This window comes from Jaculus jaculus, chromosome 12 (genome assembly GCF_020740685.1).
Source record: "Jaculus jaculus isolate mJacJac1 chromosome 12, mJacJac1.mat.Y.cur, whole genome shotgun sequence".
Classification (NCBI taxonomy): Eukaryota; Metazoa; Chordata; class Mammalia; order Rodentia; family Dipodidae; genus Jaculus; species Jaculus jaculus.
This window is the reverse complement of record NC_059113.1, coordinates 63,198,522-63,214,040: the sequence shown is the minus strand read 5'-3', so window position 1 is coordinate 63,214,040 and position 15,519 is coordinate 63,198,522. Positions and strand designations below refer to the sequence as shown.

Sequence of the window (15,519 nt, the reverse complement as noted above, 5' to 3'; positions counted from 1 at the left end):
CCCTGAGTGTATGCAACACTTACCAAAGCAGAGATCCAGAGGCTCCTATGAGCTCATCACTTAAAACTCATCCACCATGGCTTCAGGGAATTTTGTGGAAGAGGGAGCGGAAAGATTGTAAGAGCCATAAGTTGAAACCTCATGCCCAGAGGCATTCCCTCCCCCCAAAGATAACTGACTGCTGCTCCCACAATGCATGACCCACAACCCCACAGGGAACACCTGAAACTCCACTGAGTAGGGTCCCCAGTGGAATGGGGGCAGGGACAAAGGAAAAGAGGTTACCAATACATGATGTATCCATACAAAATATGTTAATATAATAATAATTAAAAATAAAATAAAAAACATAAATAAAAGAGTTGGATGTTTTGGGTTAGTCATAGCACAGAGTCTAAGAAGTACAAAGCAGTCCAGTGGCTAGGTGGGTTCACTGTGGCTCAGAATAGTACTGCTGATGACTGGGTGATAGCGATGGTGTTGGTGACGAGATTTGGATCACAATGGGTGTAGTAAATATCTGAAGGCTATAGATTGCCTGTTGCAATCTTTTTCTTTACAGTTTACATAGTTGTACTGGTTTACTTTTGCTCACACAAATATTTTATTTCAGAAATCGTTTAAAGGATGTAAAAAACACCAGAAGAGAGTTAAAATCTCACTGAACAAAACATTATGTATAAATTATAATATAGTATTATCTATCTATATAAATACATCAGTTTTAATTACTGCCAGACTCCTAAGGAAGATATATTTGGGGGGAGTAACTATCTTTCTTTGAGACAGGGTCTCACTATGGAGCAGAGGTTGATCTAGGACTCATGATCCTCCTGCCTCAGTTTCCAGGTTCTGGCATTACAACATACCTCACTTAGAGCTTAAAATAAAAAAAAAAAGTTATTGAAAGTACAAAATAATCTTTCAAGCCAGGCATGGTGGTGCATGCCTTTAATCCCAGCACTCAGGAGGCAGAGGTCGAAGGATTGCTGTGAGTTCAAGGCCAGCCTGAAACTATTTCAGGTGAATTCCAGGTCACCCTGGCCTAGAGCAAAACCCTACCTTGAAAAACAAAAAAGAATCATAATTTATACTTGGGTCATTTTTCAATTCAAGTAAATGATATAAAATATGTGACATATAAATAGCATGCTATAGGGCTGGAGAGATGGCTTAGTGGTTAAGCGCTTGCCTGTGAAGCCTAAGGACCCCCATTCGAGGCTCGGTTCCCCAGGTCCCACGTTAGCCAGATGCACAAGGGGGCGCACGCATCTGGAGTTCGTTTGCAGAGGCTGGAAGCCCTGGCCCATTCTCTCTCTCTCCCTCTATCTGTCTTTCTCTCTGTGTCTGTCTCTCTCAAATAAATAAATAAAAATAAATAAAAATTTTAAAAAAAATAGCATGCTATAAGTAATACAACAGTGAGGGCAGGGAAAGAAAATAGTCAATCAGAATACTAAGAAGCAACATTCACATTTCTTTTGTGCATTGTACTGTATGAAGGTAGAATAAAAAATGGCTCTTAGTTCCTCAATATATGTGATTTTCTTGAAATAGTTACTTTTAAAGTACTAACCAAGCAGACATGATGTTGCAGGCCTATAACATTTGGGAAGGGTAGCAAGTTCAAGGCCAGCATCAGCTACATAGGAATGCTAGCCTAGATTACAACAAGACTTTGCCTCAACTAAAAATGTGCTAAACCAGAATTCTTCCTATTTAAAATATTAGTATTAATGTAGGGTGATTAGCAGTGTCGTGTTTAAATTGAAAGTGATATTTCATGATAATTCAACCTTTTCTTCCTCTCACCATTAATTTTCCTTTTTTTAAAAAAAATATTTTTAAGGTAAGGTCTCACTCTAGCTCAGGATGACCTGGAATTCTCTATGTAGTCATACTTAGGCTAGTCTTAGACTCATAGTGATCCTCCTACCTCTGTCTCTCAAGTGCTGGGAGTAAAGGTATGCACCAGTATGCCTGGCTAGTTTTCCATCTTAAAGGAAATATTTTAATTTTTTCAATGTAGTTTTATATATATATGGTTTGAGTTAAATAGATACAAGAGTTATCACCTGTCATTGATTCTTCCTTCTTAACAGGAGGGTTGTTCTGCTATCTAGCTACAGGTTTCTAAGTAACACAATGCTATAGTGGTTTTTTTTTTTCATTTATTTTTATTTATTTATTTGAGAGCAACAGACAGAGAGAAAAAGGCAGATAGAGAGACAGAATGGGCATGCCAGGGCCTCCAGCCACTGCAAATGAATTCCAGATGTGTGTGCCCCCTTGTGCGTCTGGCTAATGTGGGTCCTGGGGAATCAAGCCTAGAACTGGGGTCCTTAGGCTACACAGGCAAGCGCTTAACCATTAAGCCATTTCTCCAGCCTTATGGTGGTGTTTTTTAGTTTTAACCATCTCATATGATCTGTAATTTTCTCAATATTTTATAGCATACTGCTCAGTATTACATATTTTTATTCATTCTCTCTCATTTATTTCACTTTTTGTATTGCTAGGAATCAAGCCCAGGGAATAGAGCCTCAAACTGGGGTCCTTAGGCTTCACAGGCAAGCGCTTAACCACTAAGCCATCTCTCCAGACCACAAATAAATTTAAAAAAATTATATATATATGTATGTATATTGTTTTGTTTTGTTTTGTTTTTTGAGGTAGGGTCTCACTCTAGCTCAGGCTGACCTGGAATTCACTATGTAGTATCAGGTGGCCTCGAACTCACAGCGATCCTCCTACTTCTGCCTCCCTAGTGCTGGGATTAAAGGCATGTGCCACCATGCCCAGCTTAAAATAAATATTTTTGAAAAAGAAATTTGCAGGAAAATGGGTGGATCTGGAAAGAATCATTAAGTGAAAACTCAAAAAGACCAAAACCACATGTTCTCTGATATGCTGTTCTTAGCTTGTAATATCAATCAGTATGGCCATATAGGGAGCAAATGTGGATAAAACCTATAAAGAGGTGAGTAAGTCTGGGCTGCATGTTCCTTGGCTCCTGGTTCCCCAACTCCTGGTTTTCCTGCACTGAAGGTTATAGAGATCCAAGGAGATAAACCATCCCTTGCACATCAGGCAAGGCCCAAGCGAAACCACAGAAGAATTGGCAAGATTAGCAATGCTGCTGCTTCAATGGAAAGCCTGAAAAACAGTGTCAGCGTGATGGAAACAGACACTGAGGACACTCAAAATGGACCAGAGTAGAAATCCAGAAACTGCTGAGAGTGCAACACTAAGGTAGACTTAAAACACACTCACCATGGCTCAGGGAATTTTGTGGAAGAGGGGATTGTAAGAGCCACACAGTGGAAGGGAATGTCCAGAGGCATTGCCCTCCACCTCCCTTACAATGACTTACTGTTGCTGTCACATCTCATAACCCACAATCCCAGGGGAAATACCAGCAATCCCCCTGAGGAGAGCCCTCAACAGAATGGGGGCAGGGAGGAGGGAAATTATGGCACTAATACATGATGTGTTCATACAAAGTTTCTACTTAAATATATAAAAAGCTATAAAGATAGAACGATAATCAGAAGTGAATATATACAAGAGGGAGGATGGATGGGCAAAAGAATATACGTGATATGTAAACATAAGGGCGGAAAAATTCAAGGGGAAGAAGGATGGGATGGGGTTAGAGAAGTAGGTGAGGAGATAGAACACAATAAAAACAAATTGTGTTTGTAAATGCCAAAAGTAAAAAAAAAAAAAAAAAATTAAAAGAAGAGAGTATGACAAGTTTTCAAGAACCATAAGACCTGGCATATGTTGGATTTGTAACACAGACAGATGGGCATTGCCTGTAAAAGAAAGTGGTTTTCTGAGAAATGCATCATTAAGTGATTTCTGTCTTGTAAAAACATCACAGAGGGACTTAACATAAGAGAAGATAGCTACATGCCAATATAATCCATTTTTGTTATTATAGTTTAGTTTTTTTTCTTTTTTAAGATGAATCTTTTTGTTTATTTATTTGAGTAGTGAGAGAGAATATGTGTATGGACACACTGAGGCTTCTTGCTGCTGCATATGAAGTCCAGATGCATGTACTACTTTGTGCATCTGGCTTTATGTGGGTACTGGGGAACTGAACCTTGGTCATCAGGTTTTATAAGCAAGCACCTTTAACCACCAAACCATCTCCCTAGCCCAGGGTTTGTTGTTGTTGTTATTGTTGTTTTTTCGGGGTAGGGTTTCACTCTAGCTCAGGCTTGTCTGGATTTCACTATGTAGTCTCAGGCTGGCCTCGAACTCATGGCAATCCTGCTACCTCTGCTTCTCGAGTTCTGGGATTAAAGGTGTGTGCCACTGCATCCAGCTGTTTTTATTATTATTATTATTGATTGATTGATTGATTGATTGAGACCAGGTCTTGCTATTTAGCCTAAAGTCCAGCCTCAAACTTGCTATGTAGCACAGGTTGGCCACAAATTAATAATCTTCCTGCCTCCACCTCCCAAGTATTGGAATTACAAGTGAGCATTACCATACCCAGCCCTAGACTATATAATCTTCTTTTATTTTCTGACATTTTTATAAATGTATATAATGTATTTTGTTCATAATCACCTCTCATTAACTTCTTTTTTTTAATTACTTATTTATTTGAGAACGACAGACACAGAGAGAAAGACAGATAGAGGGAGAGAGAGAATGGGCGCACCAGGGCTTCCAGCCTGTGCAAATGAACTCCAGACACGTGCGCCCCCTTGTGCATCTGGCTAACGTGGGACCTGGGGAACCGAGCCTCGAACCGGGGTCCTTAGGCTTCACAGGCAAGCGCTTAACCGCTAAGCCGTCTCTCCAGCCCTCATTAACTTCTTTTGTCCGTACTCTTCCTCCTTCCACTGAACTCCTCCTTCATCCCAACTAGTCCCTCTTCTAGGTTGATATGTGTGTGTGAGAGAGAGTCCCACTGAGTTTAATTAGGGTTGCCTGCATGAGCATAGGTGGGAGGTTTATTTATACAACATCTTATTAAAAGCTAACGGGGAAAATAACTCTCCTGGGAGGAATGGGAGCCTCATGTCCTCCTCCACCATCCATGACAGAATGTTGACTGGCCCAATATTGTGTAGGTAACTACAGTCAGCATGAGGTCATGAGTGCAATGGTCATGTCATACTTAGAAGAAAGCATTCCACAGCACTCCTCCCCATCATTTGGCTCTGACACTCTACCCCCTCTTTTGCAATGTTCCTTGAGCCTTTGTAGAGTGCAATACAAATATCTCATTTAGCTAATAGCACTCTACAGTCATTTATTCTCAGCCCTTTGATAAATTTTGAGTTTCCCCAGTAGTCAATGCCAACTGCAAACAAAAGCTTCTCTGGCCAGAGCTGAGAGCAGCACTAATCTACAGGCATAAATGGAAATATTTAGAAGTAAATGATGAGCACAACACAGCCATCTTAGGTGACCACTCTTGTATATGTGATGTGTTATTATCAAGACATTATGTGGTGTGGCTAGATAAAATATATAAAGCATGATATGTTCCTTTCAAAACCCTGGCTCCCTCTCAGTTCCTTGACCTATTCAAAGGATCTTGGGTCCTCTTCCTGTGGTGTCAGTTACAACAAATACCTCTTCTGTAAAGAAAAGATTAATAATTTGAAAAGTTTTGAGGCCCCAGCACATGACTAATTAGCTCCATTGCTTTGGGCCTGTGGTGAGCATCATAGCACCGAGCAACCTCCCAAATGGCTCACCTCACAGCCAGGATAAGAGAAAGACCTTGGGGCTGGAGAGATGGCTTAGCAGTTAAGCGCTTGCCTGTGAAGCCTAAGGACCCCGGTTCGAGGCTCGGTTCCCCAGGTCCCACGTTAGCCAGATGCACAAGGGGGCGCATGCGTCTGGAGTTCGTTTGCAGAGGCTGGAAGCCCTGGTGCGCCCATTCTCTCTCTCTCCCACTATCTGTCTTTCTCTCTGTGTCTGTCACTCTCAAATTAAAAAAAAAAAAAAATTTAGAAGAAGAGAAAGACCTTGAAGTAGAAGACAGAATCCATGATTTCTTTTTAGGGCACATCTCCAAAGACCTAAAGATTTCTTATTTAATCCATACCTCCTCACAGTTCTACCACCTCCCAAATAGTGTCATGCTTTTAGATCTTTGGGGAAAACTTAAGGTCAAAGTATAGCACTCATTTACTCATTCTCATGATCATCCCCTTACCCTGATGTTACTGACAACTATAGACCCATTTTAATGGGAAGCCCTCCACTCTTTGAACTATTTTTTTTTTCCTTAAGCCTATAGGACCCAAGTTTCAACAATTCTTCAATTTGACCAGAAACACCAGTCTAGATACCCTGCCTTCTTTTTGTCTGCTCCCCATCCTCCTCTTAATCTTCCCTCCCAACCATGCTTCTTTTGTTTCTGTTCTCAATGACTTTGTCCTATCCTTTTCCCCTTTGTACCTTCCTGGCCACATCTCTGTCCTGAGTAGTGCCCAAACTGCCCAAACAGTGCCTGCACATGAACTGGAGAAAAATGTATGACCCATTGACCAGTATCACTAGAAATTCATGATTATTCACAGAGAGGGTCCTTTCTTTTAACTTTTTTTGTTGACAACTTTCACACATGTTCATAATGTATTTTGCTAATAATCCCTTCCCATTACCTTCTTTTGTCCCTCCTCCCCCATCCTCTTCCACTGAAGCCCTTCTTCCTGAAGGGAGTTCTTAGTGCTAACTACAAAGCTTTCTATGCTGCCTAGTGTGTTTATTCTCCCTATCTCCCCTCTCACTTCCCAGTAACAACCATGTTGACTAGAGGAGGTTAAACTGCTACAACAAAAGGACCTAAAGGTGTTATGTCTCCAACTCAGCTGAAATGTATATGCAGCTCCCATCATCTTTGGGTGTTCCAGGCAAGTGGGCAGCTCTTCATCTAGGTTTCTTTCTTGTGACTCTGCAAACTGGGGACTGAAAGTCACCTGTATAATCAAACCAAAGGCTCCATCTGCAAGATCTAGCTGGCACAAAAGGAAGATACATGAAATAGTCGTGTTGTTCCAGCAAAGGCTCTGGCCTAGCAGTGGCAGACATGATTCCTGCTGGTTTCCTATTGGAAATAATACTTGGCCACACTAAGAGAGGATGGCTCCTGGGAGCACAGATATTTTATCCATTGTGATGTACAATTAGCCATCTGCAAAATGTTCTTGTTTCTTACTTCACTAAGACCTTCTATATCTCTTCCTCCATCCCAGTTCGAGGCTCAGTTCCCCAGGATCCACGTTAACCAGATGCACAAGGGGGCGCACGCATCTGGAGTTCGTTTGCAGTGGCTGGAGGCCCTGGCACACCCATTCTCTCTGTCTCTCTCTCTGCCTCTTTCTCCCTCTGTCATAAATAAACAAAATTTTAAAAAATGCAAACATATATTTTTTTCCTTACACTCTGACTTTTGTAGTTTGGAATATTGCTGCCATGCTCTGCCCTGCCCAACTTTTGTGAAACTACAGTCTACCTTGCTTTGATAATCCTGCCTTGGCCTATTTCTCCTCCTTTCCCTTTTCCTTTTTCTCCATTAGCTTCTCAACTAGAACTGAACCTCTCAAACCTTTTGGAGTTTTTGGAAAGTTGAAGGAGCCAATTCCACAGATCCAGGCTGGGGCCCAAGATTGTGTTTCTAACAAACTTACTGGTGATACAAATGCAACTGGGCCATTGAGCACATTTTGAGTAGCAAAGTTGTTTTCGAAAGTATTACTGCTAGGCTGATTAGTTTCCAATCTATTTCCCAGCTCAGTCTTGTTACCTAGGATCACAATTTTTATTTCTATGTTCTTGGGAACCACATGTACATGACTGCCTTCAAACCCTTCAGATGTCCAAATCTAAATTCATCATCTTTTCTTTGAAAAGCAGTTCCTTGGGGCTGGAGAATGGCTCTGCTGTGAAAGGTGCTTGCTTGCAAAACTTGCCAACCTGGGTTTGATTCCCCAGTACTCACATAAAACCAAATGCACAAAGTAGAGTTCATTTCTGGAGTTCCATTTAGAGTAGCAGGAGGCCTGGTACACCCACACTGACTCTCTTTATATCTGTTTCTTTCTCTGTGTCAAATAAATAAATACATCTTTTTTGAGGCAGGGTCTCACTCTAGCCCAGGCTGACCTGGAACTCACTCTATAGTCCCAGGCTGGCCTTGAATTCACAGTAATCCTTCCTAGTACTGGGATTAAAGATTTATGCCACCACACCCAGCTACAAAATACCGTGTGTGTGTGTGTGTGTGTGTGTGTGTGTGTGTGTGTGTATCAGCTCCTCCTTTCTGTTCCATGTATTCCTCTCATAATAATCTACATTAACTTTCTAGTAATCAATTTGCCAAATTCTAGATTGTGTACCTTTACATCATCATTTCTCATATTCTTTTTTTTTTTTTTTTTTTTCTGAGGTAGGGTCTCACTCTGGCTCAGGCTGACCTGGAATTCACTGTATAGTCTCAGGTGGCCTCAAACTCATGGCAATCCTCCTACCTCTGCCTCCCGAATGCTGGGATTAAAGGTGTGCGTCACCACCATGCCCGGCTCTCATATTCTTTTAATTTCCCATTTTCCCTTTACCTCTGATTCATCTCTACCTTCCTCCACTGTTTTTTCTTCTTCCTCCTCCCCGTACCAAACTCACCATCCTGTTGCCTCAGCCTCTAAAATGTTGGGATCATAGGTGTGCACCACCACAGCCATTATTACCTTGTTCCTGATCTATGTCAGATTCTGTCAGTTTTCCACCTACAATTTCTGCATTCCTTCACAGGGAGAACAGTAGTTACAGTGAAAAGGCCACAGAGCATGGTGGCACATGTCTTTAATCCCAGCACTTGGGAGGCCAAGGTAGGAGAACTGCTCTGAGTTCAAGACCAGCCTGAGACTACATAGTGAAGTCCAGGACAGCCTGGGATAGAGACCCTACCTCCTAAAAACCAAAAAGAAAAAATAAAAAGCCTTCCTTTTCTTCCTCTGAACATTTAAAACATGAAAAACTCAAATTATTGTCTTTAGCATAAATTCATACACTTGGCCTTTGTGCCCCAGTCTCTACTGTCTGCCTAGATTCAACTTGGCTTTGTGCAGCACAGCTTTTCATTGGCCTTCATCTACGTTCCCATAGTGGTGCTGCAAAGCCACCTCCTTGCAGATCAATCTCAATTGCCTCTTCATACCATCTGTCTGTCTTGATCTTCTACACAGAAGTGCTTTTTCTAAAAAAAAATTAATTAATTTTGGTTTGGTTTTCAAGGTAGGGTCTTATTCTAGCCCAGGCTGACCTGAGATGCACTATGTAGTCTCAGGGTGGCCTTGAACTCCCAGCAATCCTCCTACTTCTGCCTCCCAACTGCTGGGATTAAAGGCGTGTGCCACCACACCAGGCCTTAAATTTATATTTATTTATTTGTGTGTTTTGGGGGATCGTGGGAGAGGGAGAATGAGTGTATGGGCATAACAGAGTCTCTTGCCACTGCAAACAAACTCCAGATGCATTCACCACTTTGTGCATCTGGCTTTATGTGGTGTGGCGGTTTGATTCAGGTGTCCCCCATAAACTTGGGTGTTCTGACTGCTAGGTTCCCAGTTGGTAGAGATTTGGGAATTACCCTACAGGAAGCAGTGTATTGTTGGGGTTGGGCTTATAGGTATTATAGCAAGCTCCCCCTTGCCAGTGTTTGGCATACTCTCCTGTTGCTATTGTCCACTTTATGTTGGCCAGAGGGTGATGTCCACCCTCTGCTCATGTCATTGTTTTCCCCTGCCATCATGGAGCTTCCCCTCCAGTCTGTAAGCCAAAATAAACCTCTTTCCCCCCACAAGCTGCTTTGGTTGGGTGATTTCTACCAACAATACGAACCTGACTGCAACATGTGCATACTGGGGAATCGAACCCATGTTGGCAAGCTTTGCAAGCAAGAGCTTTTCTGACGGCTAAGCCATCTTCCCAGTCCCAGAAATATTTTTTTTTTAATTTTACTTAGGTGTGTGTGGGGGGGGGAGAGACAGAGAATATATGAATATGGACTGCCAGGGCCTTCAGCTACTGCAAACGAACTCCAGATGCATGTGCCACCTTGTGCGTCTGGCTTATGTGGGCCCTGGGGAATCGAACCTGAGTCCTTTGGCTTTGGAGGCAAGCGGCTTAACCGCTAAGCCGTCTTTCCAGCCCTAGGAGTGGTTTTTTGATTCTATGCAAGTACCTTGCATTTTTCACATAAATTCTATCATGGCCTGTCATCATAACCATTTTATCTTGTTTTATTTCTCTTTGAGGACAAAAATGTTATCTTAAATGATTCTCTGTAACACTACAACATCTTATCCATGAGGGGAAGTTGTCTAATATCAGTCTAATCAAAGCGACTTATATGAGATAACGTCATGCAGTGGAGTGAAATCTGGAAGCCAGTTTAGCTGGGTTCCAGCTATTCCATTAGCTGCCATTAGCTGCGAGGCTTTGGGTAAGTCACTTAACTTGGCTGGCAAAATTAGACTATTACCTGACAAGAGCATTTAGGCAGGCAACTGAGCAGGGTTAACTTTCTTAAAGAGATCTGAAGCTATCTTGACTGACAGCAACACTCTACTGAGGTGCTGGGAATCTGGCCACCGAGTTCGCAGAGCTTCCTCCACCCGCTTGCCTTTGGACCGCTCTCGACAACGCCAGGAGACGCCGAGCTGCGCGCGAGCTGCCTGAGCGAGCGCCTTCTCCCGGAAGACCGCCCACCTTCACCCGCTCCTAGAGAGCCTCTCTCTTCCCGGTGACCCCAAGGACCGCGGAGCCGCCGCCTACGTGAGCCGTTTGGACCCTGCCCGGCCCCCGTAGCTCCCCTTCTCCAGCAGGTGGTTCTGGCCCTTTCCTGTCAACCGCGGACCTCAACCCAACGCCAGCGCCCGCGTCGGCTGGTGCGCCAGGCCCAGCCCCGGCCGCGCCCCCCGCCGCCGCCGCCGCCGCCACTGCGCGAGGCCGCTTGCCGCCCGCGCCGCGTCGCGGCCGGTTAGCGTCCCGCGCCCTCCCGCCCCAACGCCCGGCGCCGTGCGGGGAGCGGCCGCGCAGAGGCGAGCGGGCCGGCGGCGGCCCAGGCCCGGTGAGTCCTCGCCTCTAGTTCCCTGGGGCGGTCGTGGCTCCGCGGCCCGCCTCGAGCGGGACTCGGCCCGAGGCCATAGGCTGCCGGGCGGGCAGGGCCGCGGCGGACGGCCGGCGGCGGGAGCGCCTGCGCCGACCCCAGGCCTCGTCCTCGCCGCCCCGCTGGTGACAGGTGCCGGCACCGCCCGCCGCGGCCCCCAAAGGGCCGCCCGCTCGGACCTGACTCCCTGCTTCTCCCTTGCAGGCTTCCAGGCGGCGTTTCCGCGGGAGCGAGCTCTAACTCCGCTCCCCTCCCTCCCCTCCCCTCTCCTTTCCTCCTCAGTTCTTTCCAGTGGACTCGGCGAAGAAGTTTGCAGCATCCGTGAACAGCCCGTGCGTGAAATCTGCCTTTCATTCATGAAGGAGGTCTGGTGAGTGAATATAGCTCTCTTCCTCCTCCCCTCAGCTACGGAAAAGCAAACAGCGGGATTTAAAAACGTTTTTTTTTTTATTCCTTGCTATTAATGTTTTTAACCGTCACAAATATTTTGTGCTATCTCTGACGTTTAAGGTGATTAGTAAATATTGAACAGTTAGGGCAAAAGTTTATTTCATTGTCTGCCCACCTCCCTTTTTCATTATTTACCCTAGCCACATAATTTTAAGTTGATAACACATAATATTTTCATTTAGAAGTATCAATAAGAGACTGTCTTTTATAAACTGAAATGTCGGTGACATTTTTCTCACCATTTGCCATTGTCTACGTGGTTAAAACGTGCTTGCGATTGTAACCGGAATCAAGTCCCCCCCCCCAAGGTACGGGTTTGCGGTGTAGCTATAAAAAATATGGAAAATTAGAATACTGTGTTTAAACTCTGCTGAAATCTAGATCTCTTTCTACACTAGTTTATAAAATTGGTAAGTAGTCAAGTCCTATTTAATGAGATATGATTATAAAGAGTCGTCATAAACTGTCTCTATGATACCAATCTAAGGGCTTCAACAAACTACAGCATTTATAACCTGGAAGTTGGTGGAAAGGACATTGTCCTTTATTCATGAGATAACCCCTTAGTACGTTTTTTCTTTCCTTAACATTTTCAGCCCACAGAAATTAAAAGCAGCAGATACAGAGAGAACAGTCCTGAACCATAAGTAAAAAAAAAAAAATGGAGTTTGGGAAATGCCATTAAGTTGACATCATTTGCAAATGTGTTGTGAACACTTTTAAATACACTTGGCACCTGCTGATCACCAGCCTTAAGTTTTAAGAAGCCAAAGGAAAGATTCATGGGAACAGAGCTTAAATAATGTAATTTTTATTTCAGTAGGTGTTAGTCTTACTCAGTGATGTTTTATTTTATGCTCAAGTTTTTTTATTTTAAAATTTTATTTTTTGTGGTGCTGGCCATCAAACTCAGGACCTTGCATATGCCAGGTCATTAATGTATTGTTTTCAATCCACATTTCACAAAAGCCACTCTAACTGGGTGTGGTGATGTACCCCTGTAATCACTCAGAAGGATCCCAGCTCAAGGCTACATAGCAAGATCCTATCTCAAAAAACAAAAATCTATTTTGGCATTTACATTGTACAGTTTCTTTCTTCCTTTCTTTCTCTCTCTCTCTTTCCCTTTCTTTCTTTCTTGTTAAGTATTTTTATTTATTTATTTACAAGCAAAGAAAGACAGAGAATGGGCACATCAGGGCCTCCAGCCCACTGCAAATGAACTCCTGATGTATATAACACCTGTGCATATGGCTTTACGTGGATACTGGGGAATCCAGCCAGGGTCATTAGGCTTTATAGGCAAGTGCTCTAACCCCTGACGCATCTTTCCAGCCCTGCATTATACAGTTTATTTCTTCTTCTTCTCCTTCGCCTTCTCCTTCTTCTTTCTTCTTCCTTTTCCCAAGGTGGGGTCTCACTCTAGCCTAGGCTGACCTAGAATTCATTATGTAGTCTCAAGCTGGCCTTGAACTCATCATTATCCTCCTACCTCTGCTTCTGAACTGCTGGGATTAAAGGTGTGTGCTATTACAATTTCTTTTTGATCAGACTAACTGGTTGATGCTATTTATAGATGGTAATTGTCATTCACTTTATTAAAAGGGTTGTTGGTTATTCTCAATTAGTGATTATATAATAGAGTTCCCTCGACTAGTGAGGTCAGTGTCTAGAGGAATGAGGTCACAACAGCAATGGCCGTGATAGAGACCAAGAAAGCCAGTCAGTTAGACATTCTGCTGACTGCCACTTAGCATTTATTTGCTTTTGCAGCAGCTTACCTGAGCACCTGATGCCACTTTAGTTTTTGTTCTTCAGAGCTGGCTCCTTTCCCTTTTATTTTATTTATTTACTTATTTTGAGAGTGAGTGAGTGAGAGAGAGAGAGAGGGGCAGATAGAGAATGAATGGGCACATTAGGACCTCTAGCCCCTGCAAATGAACTCCAGATGCATGTGCCCCCTTGTGCATTTGGCTTACATGGGAGCTGGGGAATCAAACTTGGTTCTTTAGGCTTCTCAGTCAAGCACCGTAACCACTAAGCCATCTCTCCAGCTCTTTATACATTCTTAAAACTTAGCTAATAAGGGTGATGGGCTCTTGGAAGCATATAGCATATGTTGTCTTGACATCTTTACTCTCTGTAATTTGACTTCAGCATCACTTACAGAAAGGTCCACAGATAACTCATTGTCAACTCTGACATGGAGTTGCCTTTCTTAATTTTAACAGACAGGAAAATCAACATTGCATTGGTTCCATTATACTTTTTCAGTTAGGGATTAGATGATAATTTTACTTTTTTCAAGATGAGTTTTTCTTTACTTAGAAGTCATTATAGAACATCTAGGGAAATAGCGAAGATTATAGAAAGCAAATGAAGCATAATAAGTAATCCTATGTATTTCTTTCTTAGGGGGCCATATATTGATAATATGAAAAATTGGAGATGATGATTATTATTATTTTGGGTTTTTTTGGGTAGTGCCTCACTCTGGCCCAGGCTGACCTGCAGTTAACTCTGTAGTCTCAGGGTGGCCTCGAACTCATGGTGATTCTTCTTCCTCTGCCTCCCAAGTGCTGGGATTAAAGGCGTGTGCCACCATGCCTAGCTGTTTTTTAATATATTTTATTCTATTTTTCATTTAAAATTCTGTCTTTGTCGCTTCTGAGTCCTGGTGAGTATGCTTTATGTTATTTATTTTTTTATTTATTTTGAGGCATGCCCAACAGACTGGCCTTTTTTTAATGAGAGAAAGCAAAAGAGCGAGAATTGGCATGCCAGGGCCTCCAGCCACTATAATCAAACTTCATTCACGTGCACCACCTTGTTGGTGTATCTGGCTTAAGTAGGATCTGGGGAATCAAACATGGGTCCTTAGGCTTTATAGGTAAACACCTTCACTCTAAGCCATCTCTCCAGCCTGAGTATTCCTTTTGACATATGTTAATTCTGTTATAGCTTTTGAGGATTGTGAGTTGGAGTCCAGCCTGCTATATGTAGTGAGCTGCAGGCCAACCTGGTTTACATAGTGAGATCTGGTTTCCAAATAAAGGAAAATACAAAAAGAAGGTACAGCATGAAGCACTGTTGTTAGGCCTTACAGGCAAGTGCCCTAAACCTGACCCATCTCTCCAGCCCTTGTACTTGTCTTTTACTATTATTATTTTTACTTATTCAGGAAACATTTCTATTACATGTCTACTGTTTAAGACATAACCCCAATTGTGGCTCTTGGGTTTCAGGTGAATCTGTGGTTATCTTCTGAATTGTTAGGCCTTTGACATGGCATTACTGACTGTTCAACCCCCACCTTAATGTCTTCAAACTTTTTATCTCAAAGATTAAAGATAGGCAAATGTGGTTTGAATTCCAAACTTTATTTTTTTGCAGCAGAGTCAGCCATGCTGACAGAGCTGTGCCAGTTCCGGTGCCTTTTAAAAATGTTTGGGAAAGAACTTTATGAACATTGGATTCATACAAGGCATATTTCATTCAAATAACAGTAGGAGCACCAGGAGTCTTACATTTAAGTGTCTGTGCTGTACTGATGACTGTGCTGCACGATTTCTGTGTGTTGGACCTATATTTAACAACTTCACAGAAGTTGTTACTCACTTCACAGAAGATACAGATCAAATAGGTTTCCTAGGGCTTCATAGTAAACAGCAAGTTGGGTTTGACAAGGCATTCTGGTTCTTAGTCTACACTCTTGTATTAGTGTCCTCTGCCATTTCACTTCTGCATTACTAACATAATCGTTGTCTCAAAACTGGAGGGAGGGATGGATAGATGGCTTAGCAGTTAAGGTGGTTGCCTGCAAAGCCTGAGAACTCATGTTCAACTCTCCAGGTCCCACACAAGCCATATATACAAAGGTGACACAAGTACGTAAGGTTGCACATGTACACAAGGTAGTG

General features: G+C 42.9%; 1 protein-coding gene across 6 annotated transcripts in view; it reads left to right on the top strand.

Annotated features, from left to right (window-relative positions):
- Nucleotides 1-10,597: 10,597 nt before the first annotated feature.
- Nucleotides 10,598-15,519, top strand: part of Gkap1 (G kinase anchoring protein 1) — a 114,501-nt gene continuing 109,579 nt past the window's right edge. For 2 of the 6 annotated variants that reach the window (XM_045131760.1, XM_045131761.1), the window contains exon 1: nt 11,363-11,519. The gene's annotated coding sequence lies outside the window, so the exon portion shown is untranslated. Of the gene's footprint in view, nt 10,866-11,090; nt 11,111-11,362; nt 11,520-15,519 lie in introns of those variants that run through there. The other 4 variants (XM_045131758.1, XM_045131757.1, XM_045131759.1 and 1 more) reach the window with 4 other exon arrangements.